At 41.3% G+C, this 22,537-nt stretch overlaps 1 long non-coding RNA gene across 1 annotated transcript; it reads right to left on the bottom strand.

The window, feature by feature from the left end:
- Positions 1–13,989: 13,989 nt before the first annotated feature.
- LOC125934707 (uncharacterized) lies at positions 13,990–15,339 on the bottom strand. The gene is made up of 2 exons (XR_007461497.1): positions 15,264–15,339; positions 13,990–14,513 (listed from the first exon to the last, which is right to left on the bottom strand). It is a non-coding gene; the product is annotated as an uncharacterized LOC125934707 (long non-coding RNA).
- Between the last annotated feature and the right edge of the window lie 7,198 nt (positions 15,340–22,537).

The following is a 22,537-nucleotide window of genomic DNA, read 5'->3' as shown; positions in this document are numbered from 1 at the left end:
AGAGGGTTTGAATCAATGTTTTAAATCAATATCCAGTCTGGCAGAAAAATCAAGTAAAATTATGACTTAAAAAACATGTACTGTTGGGGCACCTGAGTGGCTCAGTCGGTTCAGTGTCCAACTTTGGCTCAGGTCATGATCTCACTGTTCATGTGTTCGAGCCCCATGTCAGGCTCTGTGCTGGCACCTGGGAGCCTGGAGCCAACTTCGGATTCTGTGTCTCCCTCTCTCTCCGCCCCTCCTCTGCTCACATTCTGTCCGTCTGTCTGTCTCTCTCTCAAAAGTAAATAAACATTAAAAAAAAAATTTTTTAATGTCTTTTAACAGTACCTTAGATTTTAAGTGATTTGTAGCGGATAGTGGGGATGTAGTAGATGATGCTATGACTGTAATAAATTCTGTGTAAAAAAATACAGAGTGGAAAATGGTTTGTCTTTTTGTTTCTTTTGTTGTGCATTTTTATTTTTAGGAAACTTGGCTATGAAGGAAAGGCATAGGGAGATAGCTGAAGGTAAACAGAAGGTTGTTTGTTATACAAGAAGGTAGGGATTTCAGTGTTTCTACCATAAAGAGAAAGATTCTTCAGAGAACAGGGGCAGAACAACAACAGAGCAGGGATGACTGATTGCGAACTTCTCCAGGAGACCGCAGGACTCCAATTACCAGGGGATTAGCCTTGGCTACAAAAAGGCTTCTACCCCTCCCAAGATCTCAGAGCAGAGAGGAGGACTGAGCAGAGAGACATATGTTTTTAGTGGCAGGGAGTCCAATCAACAGAGTGCTCTCATGATGATTTTGGGATTTTCTCAGTAGGTCAGAGGCACAGTAATTTGCAAATAGAAAAGAGGGGGCGATGTAAGTGTCTCGGCGATAGTCGAGGACGGTTATGCTCAACCAATACAATTAAGGAGTCATTCTTTGATCAGTAATAATAAATTGAAACCATGATGTCTCAGATAGTTGTTGTTTCTTTTGAGCATTCACATTAGTTTTGAAAAAAAAATCATTTCTTCCTTTCCTTTGTAATAAAAAAGAACATTAGTAAAATTGCAGTGCTTTCCTACTGGTTTTAGAAAGTGAATTATAGTTCTGCCATCTCCCAGGTATTTTCAGGCAATTTTTGTCATTTATTTGGGGAGCAAAAAACCAAAAAACAAAAAAAAACAAAAAAGAAAATGAAAAAAGTCATATTTTCAACTACACAATCAAGAAAGAAAAATCACTGAATATAATATTTCTCTACTTCAATCAGTGCTGGGCTGGGCATCATCACTTATTGGTAATAAATGTCATGTTCCCCCTTTTTATCCCTCTCTTCATTATTTTCCTTGTTAGAAACCAAATGCTGATGTGTTTTCCTGTTCTAGAGGAAAGGGGCCCAACCCTATTCTCAGGCACTGGAGACACACAGATTGTTCTACAACTATTTGAGAGACAGAATCAACATGTGGGAGCTCAGAGTGAAGCAGGGAGGGGGCGTGTTACCATCACAACAACCAGTCTTATCAGTAAGCCCCAGGAGAGAACAGAACGGAATAAAAATGTGACTGAAGACATGGAAAAGAGCAGAAGCCTGGTTAGAAAGCCCTTTGACCAAAAAAGAAAAAATATACATGCTAATGTCACCTACCAGCATAGGGATGTCTCATGCTCTTACCCTGTGGCCTGGCTGAGCTTGAGAGGGATGCCATATACATTTCCAAACTATATATGTTGGCATGTTTAAGTATATCGGTCATGTCTAAGACATTCCAGATGTGGTGTCATGCTCTATTCAACTGTACTGTTACCATGGGTTAGAATTGAACACCAACCCCAAAGTGAAGTCTCATATGGAACACATTAGAGGCAGGCTGGAAACAGGAAACTCTGGCATGTTATTCCATACAGTGTTAGAGCACCTCTTTGGATTATTACTCTTTCCACTTTATGCACCAAAAAAAGGAGTCACTGGATGATTCTGGAAGAGTCAGGTGATCCTTATGCTAAGTCCACCATGATTCAGTTCAAGAGCTTCTTCAAGTAACTCAGACCTCTTTAGAGCTCAGACTTTCCTTTAAAAGGAAATTAAATTAGATCTTTGAATCACTGAGGTCAAGACACATTCAGACTCTATTGACAGTGATAGGCCCAACCCCTGAAATATGAACTTGTGGATAGATACACAGATTTCAGACACTCCATGAGTCAGTGCAGTCCAGTTACGGACCGTATTGTGGGTTTAACTGTTTCCCCTACAAAGATATGTTCAAATCCTAAGTCCAAGTACTTGTGAATGCAAATTGGGTCTTTGCACGTGTAATCAAATTAAGATGAAGTCATACTGGTAAGAGGGAGGGGAGTGTCCTAAAGTCAGTATGTTGGTGTCCTTACATGTGGAAGAAAGACACAGATACCTAGGGAGAACACCATGTGATGATGGAGGCAGAGACTGGAGTGATGAATCTATAAGCTAAAAAATATCAAGTATAGGGGCACCTACGTGGCTCAGTAAGTTGGGCATCTGACTTCAGCTCTTACCCTGTGGCCTGACTAAGCTCGAGAGGGATGTCATGATCTCACAGTTTGTGGGTTTGAGCCCTGCGTCGGGCTCTGTGCTAACAGCTGGAGCCTGGAGCCTGCTTTGGATTTTGTGTCTCCTTCTCTCTCTGCCTCTCTCTCTCTCTCAAAAATAAACATTAAAAAAAGAATAAGAAATGTCAAATATTGCTAGAAACCACCAGAAGCTGGAAGAGGCAAGGATGGATCCTCCCCTAGAGCCTTCAGAGAAAATATGGCCCTGACAACACCTTATTCCAGACTTCCAGCCTCCAGAACTGTGAGATAATAAATTTCTGTTGTTCTAAGCCCTCCAGTTTGTGGTATTTGTTATAGCAGCCCTAGGAACTAATACAGACACTATGTAAGACACCCCAGACAAAATGACTGTAAGTCCCGTCTGTGTCACACTCACACACACTCCATCAGCAACTCTGTTGGCTTTACCCGCAAATTATATCCAGAGTCTGACCATTTTCAATACCTCCCATCATGGTTTTCTGGTCCAACCCACTGTCAATCATCACTTGCTTGGACATCGTATTTCTCCACCTTAGTACAAGGTTACACCATTACTCGTTACCAATACATGTCATGGTGCCCCTGTTTGCTCACCTCTCCATTTTCGTCCTTACCTGTTACAAATCAGACATATTTTTGTGTCCTTGATATTTGCATCTCTTTCTTCCCAACAGAGACGCGTAAACTAGAGCACATGTGCCCCACCCCAACCAGGGATTCTAGTTAGAGATTTTCTGTTAAACTCCAGGATCCACCTGGCTTTTATCCACTATGCCCCAGCCAGTGTCAAGGCTCCTAAGAGTTTATACAGAAGCTGCTTCCACCACCTGGAATTCCTTGTGTTTGCAAACAAACTTTATGTTTAGATAAATTTACTGGAACACAGCTGTGTCTGGTCACTCATGTATTATCTATGTTGCTTTCATACTACAACAGTAGAGTTGGATAGTTCCAATAGAAATTGTATGGCCCGCAAAGCCTCAACTATTTACTGTCTGACCCTTAATAGAAAATGTTGACCCCTCATTCTAGACTATCTGGGACCCTTGAATTCTCTGTCCAAAAGTCCAGAATCTCTTTCCAGGGGCTGCACAAGCCTCTTCGACTTCAGGTTCATCCTCTCAAGGACAGATGGCGCCTCAGGCACGTGCACCCCTGTGTGTTGGCAGGGGCAGTCAAGAATCGGTGATTTGCTCAGGTGTGGATTATTCTTGGACACACAAACTCCTGTGTTCATGCATACAGGCCTAAGTTCCCAGAGTGGAGGAAGGAGCTGGAAAGAGAATGGCCCCCCCTGTGCTACCGTGTTCCATTAAGAAAATCTAAGGAGTATAAGAATTCTAATTTGAACCTGATCTTCTTGAGTGTTACGAAGACATATTCGTCAAGGTCAGAGGAGAGAACACACATTATTTAACCTATTTGAGCATGATGTATAACTTTAAATACAGAGCTATATGGAATATGAGCCTTCTTTGCACTGTGCCCTGGTCCTGCGAGTGGTATTGGACCTGCATGGGGAAAAGATCCTGGTAGAACTGAATTTCCATTTCCTGTAGGTTAAAGTGGGAGTTTAATTCAATAACACATATAGACATACACACTCTTGCATAGATATTGTATAGAGCCATGAACGGGACAGTTGGTCTAAGGAAGGTAAAACTCCACTCTTTTATATGAGCCCAGGAATCATCATCATATCTGCCTTATCAAAAAAAAGTGTTTATAATTAATATTTACAGATATTAACACCTGGCAAAGTTGGAACATGTTTGGCCCCAGAATGAGAGTCTGTTAATCTACAGATGTCATGAAATTCAGTTGATAGGAACAAAGACTGGGGGAAAGATGGTTTTATGTAACCTTCAAGCTAACTTCTTGTTTTGTTGGCACCTGTGACCCCACCAGCAGCCCGTCAGAATGTGCTAGTTATAGACAGGCAGCTATAAAAATGAATCAAATCTTAAGATACTTTATTTAAAATGTATTCTTTCTTTTACTTTGTTTACCAACTAACCATCCGGCAAATGTAGATATAAATCACAGATGATTATACATACATAAAATGAACACTTAGACTTAAATGAAAACTTTAGAAGTTACTCTGGTGAAATATTCCTGACATTTGCTATGACAAGAGCCACTGTTGAGTTTCCAGCTACAGACTGTCACAACATTCATTCAACAGATTTTCAACGACGATAGCCAGGCTGTGCACATAAATAGAATTGCTAATTATGCACCAGTAGGGACATATCAGGGAACAATATAGATGCACTTCATGCTGTCACGGAGCGTATGGTCCAATGGGTGAGCCAAAAATTAAACAAATTATTAGTATAACAAACACCTACTTGCATTTTTTCTTACATTCCAGAAAGACAGGATTTGAAAAGCAATTAGAAGAGATGAACCACTCTCAGCTGGCAGGGAGGGGGTAGGTCACAGGGGGCTTCTTTAAGGAAATGACATTTAAACTGAGCCCAGTAGGATGCATAAATGTTAGCAGAGAGAAGACGGAGCAGTTGTCGGGGCCCTGAAGCAGAAGAGCTTTGATGAACTGCAGGAAGACAAGTATGGCTGGAGAGGAGTGACCAAGGTGGCAATAATGTTAGACAAGACTGGGGAGGGCCGCTGGAGCCAGATCAAAGACAGTCCTCTCTGCCAGGCTAGCACACTTCTTCCACAAGGGGCCTGATGATAGGTATTTAGGCTTTGTGGGGCAAAGAGAAAAATTAAAGATATTATGCAGGTAACTTACATCAGAAAAGAGAACCAATTCCTGAATTTTTATTGACAAAAATCAACGTAGAATAATTGAGTACAACTTTTATTTGTTAATACAGACCTAAAATTAAGAAGAATGGAATTCTTTTGGGGGACGGGAGGACAATATTTTGCTTAGCACTCCAAAGTCAGTGTTTCCTATGATCAAATTTGGTTGGATTTCCCATATCTCATCTCTGAAAACATGTTTTCACACGAACATGTGAATATACCAAATACTGATATAAATCCATGAACATATGATTTCACCCGAGCATGTCCATCATTTGGAATCAGCCATGTATAGAATTCCCTGAGTTTCCTCTCTTGATATTCGCCTTTCAGCGTATCATTCTGTCTCAGATTAATCACGTCCAATTGAAGGTCAGGTGGAAGCTCCTTAAATGCATAGTTAAATGGATTTTGAAACACTACGTTTCCTTTGCACACGCATTGAAGTCTGAAAAGCGCTGCTAGAATTAGAGAGTCCGTGGAAAGGTCATTTATTATACTAAATGACGTTGGATCATCTTTCTTATCAAGTCCCGAGAGGGGACAAAATCTAAGAGTTGAGGCCACAATTAAATAGTAGTTTATCTTCTATGATATGCAGTTTTGTCCATTTGTTAAATCTTTCCCTGATTCCCTTCATTTACCAAAGTTTGGGCTTTCCACAATCCAGTGTATATGGCACACATTATATGGAATTCTTTCTGTTTTAGTTAAAATTCGTTTTTATATTTACCAATTATACAGATAAAGCAATCAAAAAACACAGGGGCAACAATCCCATTGTGGAGGAATTCGAACAAAAAATATGTCACCTCACAGATCCACGTCTTTCTCAGCTTTTTTGCACAGCATTGCTCATCAAGGGTGAGTTCTTAGCCAGGACTATCTTTTGCTCTAAATTTTGTTTCAAGAATCTCAGAGGAACTTTCTACCAAATTATCCTAAACACTTAGATGGCAATTGAGACAGCAAGGAAGTGTTCATTATAACAGTTTCACAAGACTCAATCCTACAGACTTTAATGAAGAAGAGAATTTAATGAATTTTTTCAATCTTTGCTGGAAAACATCCCACACACTGACATCACTGGGTGAGAGATTTGCTGAGATACTGCTTCTCAGCCAAATCTTCACCTGCTCATGAGAAAGAAAAGCAAAGGAACATAGATAGATGATAGATAGATAGATAGATAGATACATAGATGATAGATACATAGATGATAGATAGATGATAGATGGATAGATGATAGATAGATAGATACATAGATACATAGATGATAGATAGATAGATAGAACATTGGTGGATGGACTTGAGACATGAACACTGACATTAGAAAGAGGCCCTTGATAAATACACTTTGATTTTAGTTTTCTAGGACTGCAAAACAAATTACCATAAATTTAGACATGTAAAAAGCACCCATGTATTAATTCACGGTTCTGTAGAAGGTCTAGCATGGTATGAGTGGGTTCTCTGCTCGGGGCTGAAATCAGAGGGGTTGAGTTCTCATCTGTAGAAGCTATAGAAAGATCTGCTTCCAAGCTCATTCTTGTTGTCATCATTCAGGGATGTTGGGTTGATGGGTTGGGCTCCACATTTCCTTGTTGGCAGTTAGGGGGTGCCACTCACTGTCTGTCCATATAGGCTGACACCTGCCCCAGCAGGCCCATCCAGAGAATTGTCAATTATGCCATATAACAATCTAGTCAAAGGAGGAAAATCCATCAAAATCATAATCCTGAAGATTATGAAGGGCATATACACAACAGGAAGGAGAATTGGGGGCAGCCATCTTAGAATTCTTCCTATCACAACAACCATTAGGATTCCAGGAGAAAAACAGAAGTTCAGTACACATGTATGTATACATACATCAGAGTGCAATTCTTTTTCTCTTTTGACTTTTTAGATTTTATTTTCTGAATCTCAAAAAGTAATCTTCATACTGGAAATGGTTTTTCAGTACAAGATTTGTAGCTAAGCACCATGATGGTTCCGTAGATAAAAATGATAAAATATCAGAGGGCAAAAGAGCTTTGTGGACATGAGATCTCAAATAATAATTTCATTTCTAAGGCTAAGATCACTCTTCTTTCAACCAAAAATTTCCTTCTCACCTAAATAGTTTCCTTACAAGGATTATAGTAGTTGAGAGCTTTTAGTACAAGTATGTAAGAGTAAATTTGGGGGTGTGTATGTATTCAAAATATTCAAATATTCAGAAACTGTGATCCTGTTTTTTTCAGGAGAATAAATATTTTTGAGTCATAAAATGCATTCTTTTATAGGGAATACGTGTTTAATATGTAAAGAGAATCCATTACTTCCCACAAAACACAAACTTTTAACAGAACATTAAAAGTGTGCAGTTTTTAAATTATGGGTGTCATGAACAAATTTATATAGACAATATACATATATGCATATGTTTATTTTCAAGGCTAAATTCAAGGATAAGTCAATGTATTAAGGATCTTTCTATCTATTTACCACTCAAATTCTTATCTCTTTTCTAAAGTATATACATTAGGCAGAAGAAGTCATACCGCTATTTTATTTTTACATGTTAACCTAGCTCATATTTAGTGTTCAACATCAAACTGTTTTATTATTTTATTTCAGAGCTTTGACTGCACCCAACCCACTTTAGGTATTTGAAGGTAGTTTTATAGCTGAATTGTCTTTCTTTTTTTTTTTTTTTTAGATGACAAATCGTCTTTTTTCTGTATAGTAATCTAGTATCAGGCCATTAAGAAAACATTAAAATATTATCATAGGAAATATACAAATTTCTTTATCAATAAAATCACTCAAAATGTTTTTGCACATAAAATACTTCACAGAAATTTTGCTATGGCTATTCAAATTTTCTTTAAAAAAATCAAGGTATAGTTGGCCATACTCTTGTGGGTCCATTTCTGGAGTCTCTATTCTATTCCATTGGTCTATGTGTCTGTGTTTGAGCCAATACCATGCTGTTTTGATGATTACAGCTTGGATCCTGAGAAACTTAACAGAAGACCATGGGGAAGGGGAAGGAAAAAAAAAGTTAGACAGGGAGAGAGCCAAACCGTAAGAGACTCTTAAAAACTAAGAATAAACTGAGGGTTGATGGGGGATGGGAGGGAGAGGTGGGTAAATGATGGGCATTGAGGAGGGCACCTGTTGGGATGAGCACTGGGTGTTGTATGGAAACCAATTTGACCATAAATTTCATATTAAAAAAAAATCAAGGAGTCACCATACATAAACATTAATTTCTGAAAAAAAAATTTACAAGAAGAGAAAGGAGTAAAAGGAAGGAAACTGTATTAATTAATTCAAGATTATGAGGCTTTGCTGCAAGGTTTTTTGCTTTCCACATGAACTTTAAAAGCAAGACTTCATCTCAGTTGCCATGGAAAGTCAGCTTTTCTGTGCTAACATTTGTTTGCAATCTATTTGTTTTTCTGATTAACACGCTCTCAGCTAATATAAGGAAAGTCTAAAAAATTAACTTTTTTGGAGTGAGAAAGCAAACTATTATTAGATATCTCTAAATTGCCTGGGAGGAATTTTTTTTTTTTCTTCTCAAGGAATAAAACCTATAGGAATCAACTGGCTGCCAGTTTGTCAGTTTCTAGTCTTATTCCAGTTATCTATTGCTGCAAAAATTATCCCAAATCTTAGTCATGTGAAAAATTAACACCTTTGATATGCACATGTATCCTGGGGGTCAGAATTCAAACAGTATATGGTGGCAATGATTGTGTCTGCTCTATGAGGTCTGGGGATTCAGCGGCAAAGACCCATATGACAGGAGGTGCCATACAAAGTTGGGGGTAGAAGTCATCCAGAAGCTTCTACACTTACAAATCTTGTGCCTAGGCTGGAATGATATGAAGGGGCTTCTTTCACAGTGTGGCAGCTTCATGGTTTCCTATATGGCCGCACAGCATTCAAAGAGAGAACATTCTAGCAAACAAGACAAAAGCTTTATGAGCTTTTATGATTTACCTCAGAAGTAACATGGAATTATTTCCTCTAAACTTTACTGGTCAAAGTGGTCACAAGATCACCCAGCTTCAAGGAAAACGGACATTAATCCATCTATGAGTGGGATCAATAAATATTAGGGAATCTTTTGCTAGATTTGATTGATTGTTGATTAAAAACCAACACTGTTCACCACTATCAATTCCCTACTAATTATTTTCCATTGCTGTGATTACAAAAACAAGTACCAAAAAATAACCGAGTTCTATGTTTATTAACCATACATCAAACACATACTGCTTGGACATTCCCAGAAGCGTGGCTGGGTCTTGAACCCACACCATCTGTTTGATTGCTTTAAACAATCAAGTGATTCACTTTAGCCAGAACAGTACAGTTAAACTGGTTTTTAAACAACTAACATCAAAATAAGTCGGTCAATATGTGATAGACAATAGAATGACTAGCACATAGTAGGGGAATTATAAAAAATAGTATCTGAAAGAAAAAAAATAGTAATAGTGGACATTCAGTATTTGTTGAAATAAGACCTGAATGTCCATACCACCTCAGCTGTATTTGAACTTTTTTTCAGAAGGATCCTGAATCCGATCTGACCCTCATGCTGATAGTTCTGCAATTAGTCTAATGAAAACGAATAGAAAGTGAACTAAATTTATGCTAAGATATGATTCTAGTCTTCTTCCATTTATTATGTAACCATGGTCATGCCATTCACCTCTCTGGGCCTCAGTTTTCTTATCTGTAAAATGAAGCACTTGATCATTAAAAACCTATGAATTCCCTTCTAATGCTGCCAGTTTTTGTTGTTTTCCTTTTACTGACTTTTGTTATATAACTTTACCTATGAAAGCTGGCATATCAAAACCATTTAAAAATTTTTTTGTTTAATGTTTATTTATTTTTGAGAGAGACAGAGAGAGAGTGTGAGCAGGGGAGGGACAGAGAGAGAGGGAGACACAGAATTCGAAGCAGGCTCCAGGCTCTGAGCTGTCAGCACAGAGCCCGATGTGGGGCTTGAACCCACAGACTGTGAGATCATGACCTGAGCTGAGGTTGGACACTCAACTGATTGAGCCACCCAGGTGCCCCTATCAAAACCATTTTTTGAGAGTTGTCTAGGTGGCTCAGTTGGTTAAGCATCTGACTTCGGCTCTGGCCACGATCTCATTGTTCGTGGGTTTGAGCCCTGCGTAAGGCTCTGTGCTGACAAGCTCAGAGCCTGGAGCCTGCTTCGGATTCTGTGTCTCCCTCTCTCTCTCTCTGTCCCTCCCCTGCGCTCTCTCTCTCTCTCTCTCTCAAAAATAAACATTAAAAAATTTTTTAAAAAGCATTTTTTGAAATGGGTTCACCAATAGAAATGATAATAAATAAAGATGGTTCCCACACTGTCCCACACAACCCAGATGCATAAGATTTCATTTCACCTACTTTATGAGTATAAGGCTTTGTTTGGTCTTCCATTTGGGGTAGAAATGGAATGAACTGGGAACCTACCCAAAATTAATAAGATGTGTTTTTGAGGAAATGTGCTCCAAGACAGAACTGAGGACACATGAGACATACAACCTCCTTCCCAATCCCCAGCCATATTTGCATCAAGATCAGAAATCAAGTAAAATTACATTTTTGTCTTGAAACAACCAGCAGAAACTTGCTAACTAGCAAAAAGGAAATCCCTGCAGAAACTCATAGGGAGACTGGTCCAAAGAGAGAGAGATTTTATTCTCCAATAACTACCCCACCTCCTTGCGTGACTGCTGCTCACTGGTACCCTGGAGAACATGTGCACCTTTGGGAAGTAAAGACTGCCCTATCTCCCACCTTCATGGCAGATCGCCACTGACCAATTGTAAAAACTTCTCTGTATATCACTCAGCCAGTCTAGTGCCGCTACCCCTCTTTAGAGTCTGAGACACCAGTTAGAAATCAAAACTGTGCCTTGAAATATGAGTTTCTAGGAAAGGGTTTGGTGGTAGTCAATAAAATGATGGTGGATTCATATTGAACAAATGTATCGATGTATTTTCACAGAACTTCTAACATATATCAGATCAGACAAGGATGCCAAATGGTACCAGATTGGAACTCATCTTGAGTTCCACAAAGACAATAGGAAATGTGGTAATTTGACAGCAAGGATCCAAGCAAGAATTGCCACAATTCTATTCATTGTCCAAAATAAGTGAGCCTTGGCTGCCAGAGTCCAGAGTTAATGTCTCAGGAAGTGTGGAAGAGGGCGTCGTCTAGCTTGGACTCCACTATATCCCTAGAACTTAGCACAGTGCCTGGTACCCAGAAAACACGCGATAACTTCTGTTGAACTGGGTAAATGTAAAAGGAAGGGAACTGGTCATGTGTATGATGAGCAGAGACACAGGAGACCTGAATTTTAATTCTAGTCCAGAGCTATGAGAAAGGTTTTGAGGCTGTTAATCTATCTGTAAAATCATAAAGTAAAGCAAGACCTTCTAATACCTCCTTTAGTACTAACTCATCTGACGATGCTATGCCCTTGAGTTTTGGTTAAAATTTGAGTGAAACCGAAGTACTAAAAATGACCCTCAATCAAAATGCTCATATCTCACAAAATTTAAGACAACCTAATCTCAAAGTCATGTGGGAGGGAATGACTACTGTGGGTTCTGTGTCAGACCCCACTTGCACTGCCATGAACCACAACCCAGGTGAACCCAACGACCCCTCTTCTCTAGAGGGAGACATCAAAAACCACTTTGCTGTCGTGAAACGAAAACTTCAGAGTTGTATTTCTGGTAGTCTTGAAATCTCTCCTTTACAGAAGCAAATTTTTGTAAACACAATGAGAAACCCTAGAAGACATATCTAACTATCCAGTAAAAATTACAGTTATTCTACACAGACATACCCCTTAATTGTGTCTACTTTCCCTGTAGAGTAGTTGTTGGCTTGCTATTCATCTTTCATTTATTCTTTTACCTCACACTGATATGAAAACACAAGATAATTTAATTAACATCATTCTGTTATCACGGTGAGGAATCACTGCATTGACATCTCACCCTTTTCCCTAATAGTCATTTCATGTAAAGCTTTTTAATGAAAATACAGTGATATGAAAAACACAGATGTTGTGGGTAATGTCATAGTGATGAACTAGGGAGGTAGAGATAATTTTCAATCTACCAAAATGTATGCCTCCCCACAGGCATCGAGAAGTTGCCACCACCATGTCCCTACAACTGGAACTGTGAATCCCAGCTCCCCTTACACCCCGATGGCCATTTTGCGGAAAGAAGTTGCTCTTGTCTATGGAATATGAACCCACGTTCTACACGTTGCTCTTAGACAAGCGTGTCTAAGAAGCACTTCTGCCTTTGGCACCCTCTTCCCCTCTATGCCAGATAAACTCACAAGACTCTGAGTCTGTAGGGGATGATTGGGCCACAAGATGAAATAAATCCGGGTCCCTGAATCCCAGCAAGAAGATAACTGACCAGGAGCACCAATGTTGATTCATTGGACAATGAGAAACCTACTTCCAGTATGTTAAGTCTCCGAAATCTTAGGGATTGTTTCTTACAGCAACTGGTGTTACCCCAACTGATAGATTTTGAAAGGGAACACAAGTGTCTACTCTCAATTTCCTGACCAGTGATGCAGAGACAGTAAAATCCACCCTGGAGCATTGCTGTGAGAGCAGATGAGGTAACATATAAAAGCCGGCAGCCGGGTTTCCTGCATACTGCAGGCACTCAGTAAAGAATCGTCACAATATCACCCGTGCCCCTCACTTTCCCAACCCCTTCTCCCACCTGGTTTTAAGAGGAATCCTTCAAAAATGATTACAATTAATTTGGCCAAATAATGATAGTGTTAAATTACTCTGATACCTTCCTTTTTGGACATTATGGGAAAATGTTAATGTAATATAACAGACCACCACCCACTCATCCCCCCCCCCAACCCCAACACACATGCACATACAACACGAGCATAAAACCCTCCTTTTCATATAAAGGTGTTTGCAATTGTCAGAGGTTTGAACTGAAAGCAAGAGAGAAAAAAATGAGAAAACAAATAGGATGTTCACAAGAACCCCCTTATTATTAGTTTCTTTCTCATTATTGTCAGTCTAAGAGATTTCTGCTTACAGCTTCATATTAACACACACATACACACACACACACACACACAACTGCAAAATAACAACAATGACGACGACGAAACACGGTTTCCTTCTCCTCAGTCTTGATTACCGTAACTACATCCATCTGTCCCAGTAGCTTCAATCAAGATAACTAATTTTGTGAGAAAATTGTTAAAATATAAATTCTTAAGCTATTTTGAGGGATCGTGTGCCTAAGAAGAGTACTTCTGAATTTTAAAGTTATGCTAATCTTAAATTTCTCTTGCAACACACGACCGGTATGGTATAGAAAATTCAGTTTGTCCTAAGTCCATTTTGAACCCAGACAATGCAGTGCATAGATCAGCAGTAAAACCAGGCATCTCCTTGTGTGGTCTTGGCTCAGTTTACACCAGGCCTGACAGTCCCTTGTCCCCTGCAAAGCTGGCTGACCCCCCCAGAGGCATGATGGGTTAGGATTTTGGGTTGGTCAAGTCCCACACATGACTGATCAGTCAAGCTTTTAAAAAGGGAAAACACTACGTAAATTACACACTGGGCTGATGTTTATTGGGTATTTACATTCTTTTACGTTTCTTTAATTTAAAGTCTTTAAGTATGTACTATTTCCAACTTGACTAGAGTATGTATTGGATAAGTTAGAAAACGGAGGAAGAATAAAAATTCCCACTCTGATGTCATTACTGCCAGTGTGTTGCAATTTTTCCTCATTATGTGCACGGTTGTCCATTTGTGTCAACGTGGAGTACATGTAGCGTCTTATAGTGTGACACGTACTGGCAAGTCACAATTAGGTGCTCTCTAAAGATCGCCCCAGCAGATGGTCTACAATTATTCCAAGAGTAAAAAAATTACTTTCCAGAGTCACTCTGCGTGCCACAGCAGACCGGTATTACAGAGCTCATGCTGTGTGGTTGAAAGTTCCCTTTTTTAGAAACACCCTACAATAAAAATGTTATTTCTTCAGGCCTGGCATCATGCTGGGTGAGGTCAATCTCTCAGGCCTTCCTCTCCATGGAAAACCACCAGATACCATCCCCTATGGATTCATCTAAAAAAAAAAAAAAAAAATGCATGTTTATATTCTCTCTCCAAACATCTTCAAAGTAATTGTATATGAAAGGAAATTTTCCAGCACAGTTCGACTTGTTTTCAGGGTGTGTGCTGATAAACAGAAGGAAATGATGCTCCTAACAACAATAAATGCCCAGAGAAGGAGAAAATCCTCTGTGTGCAAAACTCTCAAATCATGGTAAGTGGTATCTTAAAAGCAACAGTAAGTGAACTCTTAGGAGCAGAAGCTTGGGCAGTTCTTGGATCACATAGAACTCCATATATAACAAGGAGGAATGATTAAGAACCACTTAAAAATCTGTAAAAGGAAACACTGTAATCACACCATACAAGATTAATGTAACAATTGTGGGGAACCACAAGTGCAAAGAATTAAAAAATTCCAAGAACCCACAAGTACCGGTTTCCTGGGGCTGCCATAACAAAGTCCTACAGACTGGACAATTTTAACAGCAGAAATGTATTGTTTCACAGCTCTGGAGCCTAAAAGGCTGGGATCAATGTGTGGGCAGCCTGGGCTCTTTCTGAGGGCGATGAGGGAGAGTGCGTCCTAAGCTTCTCCCCTAGCTTCTGGCGGCATAAGCCATTCTTGACTTATAGAGGGTGTTCTCCTGGGTCTTCAGGTCACCTTCCCTATATGTGTGTCTGTCTCTGTGTCCAAATTCCCCCCCCTTTATAAGGACACAGTCATATAGGATCGGGACCCACTTTAATGACTTCATCTTACCCGGACTGCCTGCAGAGACCCCATTTACAAATAAGGTCACATTCACAGATACTGGAAGTTGACCATGCTCACTCCTGTGAAATTCCATAAAGAAAAAAAGGGGAATCAGGTGCATACCCGTGGCATTTCAATACCATTTCATTGAAAGTATCATATCACAGAACCAGCACATTGTCTGTGTCAGATTATTTAATGACCCAAACCAAGCACAAGTCCCCAAAAGGAGGTTTTGGAGCAACAACCTAAGACACTTTGTACTATTTTTACTTACTAGTTTCACCACCTATAGGACATGCTGCTGACAAGTTATTAATTCAGAAAAGTGCATGTACAGCCTATCATGAAACTTTCCTTCTTTTTGATAGCCAGCTGAACCTTACGATTTTTTTTCATGGACAAACTCTCAGCAGTTCCAAAAATAGGTTTTGAAAATTCAAGATCTATGTTCTGTCTTTATCTCAGCAATTATTTTACAAACACAAAGAAGTGAATGGCCAAGTGGTTTAATTTGTCCCCATGGATCTGGATGAACAGCACCCCTCTAAAAAGAGATTTTGACATCTGTTTAGGACTCATAATAGGAAATGGGGCAGGTGATTTCACTGGTGCTCAAGAGGCCTTAAACAACATCTATTGGGACTCTCCTATTTTATAGACGAGTGGCCTTATATTTATATGTTTATAGCACCGAAAGGATGAGATGGGAGGGAAGGGAAGGGGAGGCAAAATTCTGAGAAGGCAGATAAGGTTCCCAGGACTGGTGGACACAGCCCATACAATCCCCCCTCCTTGAGTGTGGGCAGGACTCATGAATATGAATGGACATCACCTCCATAATTAGGTTACCTTCCAGGGCAAAGGTGAAGGCATCCTTATAGACATAATAAAGGTCGCCTATCAGTTGGCTTTGAGTTCATCAAGTGGGAGATTATCCTGGGTGGTCTGACGTAATAAGATGAGCCCTCAAACGGGACTGGGCTCTTCCTTTGAAGCCTAAGAATGAGATTCTCCTCCTGGTTCTGAGGGAGCGACTGCCATGTTGTAGAGAGGGTCTGTGAGAGGGTCACATGGCTGAGAACGGTGGCAGGCCTCTAGGAGCTGAGAATGAACCTCAGCTCACGGCCAGCAGGAAGGAGGAGTCCTCAGTCCCACAACTGCAGCCAAGTGATTTCCCCGCCCCCCCCCCCTTTATAAGGTTGTTGTTCTGCCAACAACCTAGGAGCCTGGAGAAGGACCCTGAGCCTCAGATCAGAATGAACCCCCCGTGACACCTTGATTTCAGCCTGGAAGGACTCTGGGCCTAGCACCCAGTTAATCTGTGTCTGGCCTCCTGACACCTGGAAACTGTGTGAGGCAACAAATGTATGCTGCCCGAAGCCCCTCAGTTTGTGGTATTTGATATGCAACACTAGACAAAGTACAGAGGCAGTAATAGAAGTCAGAGGTCCTGGAGGAGAGGGGAAGGAAAAGTTAATCAACAGAGAGGGTTCGCCTTCCTCCTCCGCTCTGCCTTAAAATTTCCCACTATACGGCCGGCTTCGTACAGCCTGGGTCAAGAGATACACATCTGGGGATCTGGTGAGTGTCTTACTCCTTTTGTCCCCGTGCCATTTTTTTTTTTTTTATAACGATGAATGTTGCTGTGGCAACATCACAGGATTCCAAACGATTTCTTCTAATTCGTTGAAATAGTCAAAGAGGGCATGCAGTGAGCAATGCTTAGGCTCAGTGAGAGCTCCAGTCACTGGCTGTGATAAATCTGTTTCCATTACGACACCTGCCATCTGAAAACATCCCAATAAAAACCTCAACATAGACTGAACGGCTTTTACGTGTACAGAGGAACCCTGCCTCCCACAGGAGAAATACAACTGTCCGTATTACAGATAGCTAATTATAACCCCGGAAATTATTCTTCATTAAGGTATCTTAAAACTAAACTCCAGTGAAACTGTTGCAATTCTCTTTAGTTCACCGTCAACAAGTAAAAGTCATCCAGGGGTTTAGCCTTTAGCTAATTGCTTCCATTACAAAATGAGCACTTTTATTAGAAGACTTCTTTTAAGCAAAACTAATAATATCGGAAGGTTTTAAAAAGTTAAATGGAGCTCCCAAATAAGTGAGGTACCGTTCTGAGAGGCATTTGACCACACAGTTTAATAATGGCTCGGTGCTTAAAATGTCTCTCACCATCACGCTAGAAAGAAAAACCTCTAAAAGCCTGCTTGTAAAATGGACTACTGTGTTGCATCCCAAACATAAAATCAAATATTGAGGCCTCCCACGTGGGTTGCTTACCCATCAATCACTGCTCATTCCTTCTGTGTAAACCAAATCCTGTTTTGCACCTATGCGTTTGGGGAAAGCTGTGTGTCTCCCCAGGACCCCAGGTGAACAGCAACCAGTCTCAGCCAGAGATTCTCAATCTTGATCTATCATCAGCTTCACCTCCAGGGCTTGTGGAACAGTTTGCTGGGCCTGCCCCCAGAGTTTCTGACCCAGCAGGTCTGAGTGGGGGCCGAGAATATGCATTGCTAACAAGTCCCATGTGATGCTAATGTTACTGGCCCTGGGCTATCCAATCTGAGAAAGAAGCCAATCATTTCTCTCTCCAGTGAGTGCTTTGTTTAGCTGGGGACCTATGATACCATTCTGAGCGCTCAAACAGGAGGCCAAATCTGCTGAGGGCTTTGGGAAGATTTATTTATTTTTTTAATTTTTTAAACGTTTATTTATTATTAAGAGACAGAGAGAGACAGAGCATGAGCATGGGAGGGGCAGAGAGAGGAGGAGACACAGAATCCAAAACAGGCTCCAGGCTCTGAGCTGTCAGCACAGAGCCCGACGCGGGGCTCAAACCCACAAACCGCGAGATCATGACCTGCGCCAAAGTCAGACACTTAACCAACTGAGGCACCCAGGCGCACATTATTCGTGTTCTAGGTCCTATTGCCTTAGCTATTGAAATAATCAGTCTCCTGCTATGAAAACTGAGCAGAGTCCAAACATTATTTTGGATGGATTATTAGAACTGGAGGAGACGGTGTGGGACAAAAAAAATTATTAACATGTAAAACTAAACTTAGAAACACTTTTCAAAATATTAGTCTTCCAGACATTTGTAAGCATCTAGTTTATTGCCAACAGAGTAGGTTAAAACGAGTTAACTAATTAAAATTAAGGGGTTAAACAGTGGGCTTGTAAAAGGGTGCCATGATCAGTTCATTTTTCTTTCCCAGGTCGTCTGTTTTACTCAGGTTTGCTTGAGTCCAAGGCATCAGAGAAGCTCTTTTGCAGGAAAAGACTTAGCACCTGAGTGTGCCCCATCCTACCTCCCCAAGAACCTGTCCCTGACCATGGGTTATCAGCTTCCATCCTTCATGTCAAAGTGGGACTATTCTCCAGCTTCCAAGTCCGGGAAGGGGCCGCACTGCCTCCTAGTTAAGAATTATTCAGGCTGCAACACCAACAATGGGAGTTTTGGCTTTGTGCATTTTGGTGAAGACATTGTCCCTCGAGAGACCGGTAGTGTCACAGGTGAGTTCTGCAGGATCCAAGAAAATCCTGACCACCTCCTCTAGTGGAGTCTTTCCTGGACGAGAAACTCCTTTCAGTAAGTAACAGCAAACACCCCACCTTTCACTAAGCTATAAATGGAGTATCTTTCTCCTCCCTGCAGTAGTTGGGAAGCAACGATGGCCCAGACCAGCTGTGGACAGCCCCAGGGTGGCATTAAGTCCTGGGCTTGGGACCTGCCATAAGGAGAGGGAAGCACACAGAGCCTGGCAGGTGCAGCCAGGACAGTGGAACCTGTGCATTCCCTCCCAGAGATCCTAAAACCTGGCCCCACATGCATGTCCTTTTGACCCTTCATTTCGAGCCTACTGTAATAAAGCCTACGTTGGCAATCCAACGTAGCCAAGGTGTTTGAAAATGAAAGCCTACGGGGTGATCAGTTTACTACTCTAATTCTGCTAGACTGGATCAAACCCCACCTATGAAAAAGACCCTACAGAGTTCATCATGACTCCTCTACTATGGGAAAGACAATAGAAACTTCAGCTTGAGTTCTGTCCCAGTTAGTTCAGTTATTGCAAGGCTACAAGAACCTCATTACTGAGCAGCTCTGGGGCTTGCCGGGAGGCTTCCATATACTAATTACTGTCCACGTCTTTAAAGAAAGGAGCTTAGACATCTTGTCTAAGTTGCCAAAAATGACAGCACACGTACCTGAGTACAGGGAGAAGCTTGGAGGAGTTAACCTCCTGAGGTACGTTTAAATCAAGTTCTATCATTTTTAAGAAAACAATTTATTCTGAAGTCTTCTCCTAGACAAAGCTTTCTTTTGATCTCTGTACATCATTGCTTCTTTATTCTCTGTTGCACTTTTGAATTTTCATAGAATTCCCTTTGCCACACACTGTACCATATATAGTTATAAACTACAATGGAAAAAAAATTAAAAAAAAACTACAATGGAATTAGAAAAAATGAATAGTCATTGGGAGCCTGAGATCAGTGTTTTTCAAATTGATGCCCTACAGAAGAGCTTAGGCATTCCCCCAAAGAATAAAGCTTTTTATTTTTTTATTTTTTTTATCAAACAATGACTGTTTGCATAGCCTGAAAAACCCACTCAGTGAACCTACCATATTTATATGTTAGAATCATGAATAATGTTTCACTTACTTTATTAAGTCTTCTGCTAAAAATTTTTTTAAAAATAAATTAAATTAAAAAAGGAAAACACAGCCACATCACCAAATCAGTAGACTGAGTATCAGTCAGTTTGAACACTAAGCTTCTTAAAAGAGAGAAACTTCTCTTTTATTTAACTCATTGCTTGTCTGGACTTAGAGACTATAAGTTTTTTAGAATGTGTCCTATTTCCAGGGTTTTTTTAAATTTTTATCTGTACCCCTTTTCACCCAATGACGTTGGAAAATTCTTGATCAGTCATTCTTCTCAAGGGAAGAAAAACCCATAAAAAGTATATCTTTAAGCTTAGTTTATTTTTACATAAAATAACCACTCATATCCCTAATACCCAAAGACACACAGCACTAATTCATAATTTGATAAATCCTCTTTCAAGTCTTTTCTCCTCGTGTTAGTCTCTACATTTTTCAAAACTTACAAATTTAGATTTCTCTCTGTCTTTGGCTGTGTTTTCTTACAGTGCCTGCCTAGTAAACTCTGGTAGTCTTCAACTTCTGCCCTTCAATCCCTTTTAATTTCAGTCAACATACCCTCTGGTTCATGTGATCAATATGCCTGGCTTTATCCCATCTATAAGCTGGTAAGTCCCAGATAAATGTCTTCTATTTACACAACTTTCCGATCATTAAATCCATTTTCTTTTTTCATTTCCTTACTGGGTAACTCCAACCGAATGTCTTTAAACTTAAGCATCCAAGCCTTCCCTTTCTTCCGTATTCTCCTAAGATTAGTTTGGTTCACGTAAAAGAACACCAAAGTTAAATGTGTCTTAAATAAAAATAAAACTAAAAATAACGTATTGCCTCCAGGATAGGACTGGCTGCCTGCAGAAGCCCCAGCAGTGATACAAAGTCTGACTGATCCTTGCCCCCTCTTTGTTGTACTAGTTCCTTTTTCTTTCCTTTTTTTTTTAAATTGCAACTTCAGACTGATCTCCCCAACTCCCCAAACTATACGCTTCCCAAAGCATAGCCTTCTAGGTCCTAAACAGGCAGAAAAGAGTAAACAGACCGGGCAGCTTCTGTTCTCGTTATCTACCCGGGATCCTCAACAGAGCCCTCGGAGGCACGCAGGTGGACTGGCTTCGGTCACATGCTCGGCACTGAACCAATCACATTTGGCCAGAGGTGCAGTGGGCGGGGTCTCACTCTTCCCAGGGTCCCCGGGCACCTCCCGCTGGACTGAGAGCAGAGGAAGGAGGAACAGAAGCTCGCAGGGAAATCCGAGCCGCTGCTGGAGTAGAGCAAGGGGATGCCAGGCATCAACAGACGCCGACTACCCCTCCTTTGGCTAAAGGCACTCACCCACTTCCCAAACCTGACATCAGACGGGCGAGACACCTATGTCTGCGGTGCTCGCAAAGGTCCACCAACACCGTCACTTCTCTCTCTGCAATCTAATTCACAGCCATCCTCTCCCTGCGTTCCCCCTGCTGCTCCCTCACACCCGGGCCTTCCCAGATCCCCACAATCGGTTCTTCCTGCCACTGCTCATTTAGCTACAACTTTAATGGAGCCGCCAGTGCTTCCTCTAAAATGTGCATGTGAGTCAGCGGCGTCACCGCTGGGTGGTTCCCACCGCCTCCCAGAGGCCTGCAACGCCCGCACTGGCCTGCAGGCTGCGGCCTCGCCCAGCCTCGCCGCACCGCCTCTGAATACGTCCTCCACTCAGACCCGGGCGATTGTGAGCTCCCGAAAACAGCACACACCCTCCCTCGCCGCTGTTTTCTCCCTGCACTTTCTTTCATGCCCCCTCCCCGACTCTCATTTCCCACCACCAGTTGGGACCATCCAATGTCCACTGTGTAGAGGCTGCTTTTAGGCAACAGGCTTGAGCAGTGGACACCTGAACAAGGCAAAAGGGCCCACGGCGACCACAGAGCTGAACGCAGACAGGCTCATTAAGCGACCCACCTCGAAACAGCCCTTGGCCGTGGCTGACCAACGGGCCGCTTATAACCGGGCACAGTTACCAAAAAAGGGAAAATGCCACTGGTCCCCATACCTTCTCACTGCACCCTATTTATGACTGTGCCCCCCCCCCCCATCACCACTGCCTCTGGCGCACAGTCTGTCCTCAGCGGTCTTGCCCGCGGATCCCTTGCAGTGTATTCAGTAAAGTTCTGTCGCCTTTGTTCCACCCCAGGTGAATTCTTTCACCGCCTGCACCCCCCCACCGGATCTGGAGCCCCACACATTGTATCCATTTTCTACTGCCCTGGAAGAAATACCACAAACTCAATGGCTTTGAACCACACAACTGTATTATCTTCAGGTTCGGGAGGTCAGAAGTTTAAAATGGGTCTTATGGGGCTAAAATCAGCAGAACTGCATTCTTTCTGGAGGCCCGAAGGGAGAATCTGTTTCTTACCTTTTCCAGCTTCTAGAAGGTGCCCACATTCCTTGGCTTCTGGCCTCCTTCCATTTTTTAGAGCCCGCAACGGCATCACTTAGACCTCTGCTTCCACCACCATTATCACCTTGTATGACTCTCTTCTTCCTGTCACCTATAAACACCCTTGTGGTAATGTTGGACCCAACCACATAATCCAGGAT

Source organism: Panthera uncia (genome assembly GCF_023721935.1).
Source record: "Panthera uncia isolate 11264 chromosome A1 unlocalized genomic scaffold, Puncia_PCG_1.0 HiC_scaffold_17, whole genome shotgun sequence".
NCBI classification, from domain to species: Eukaryota; Metazoa; Chordata; class Mammalia; order Carnivora; family Felidae; genus Panthera; species Panthera uncia.
The sequence above is the reverse complement of the archived record's forward strand: the minus strand, read 5'-3'. Positions and strand labels throughout refer to the sequence as shown.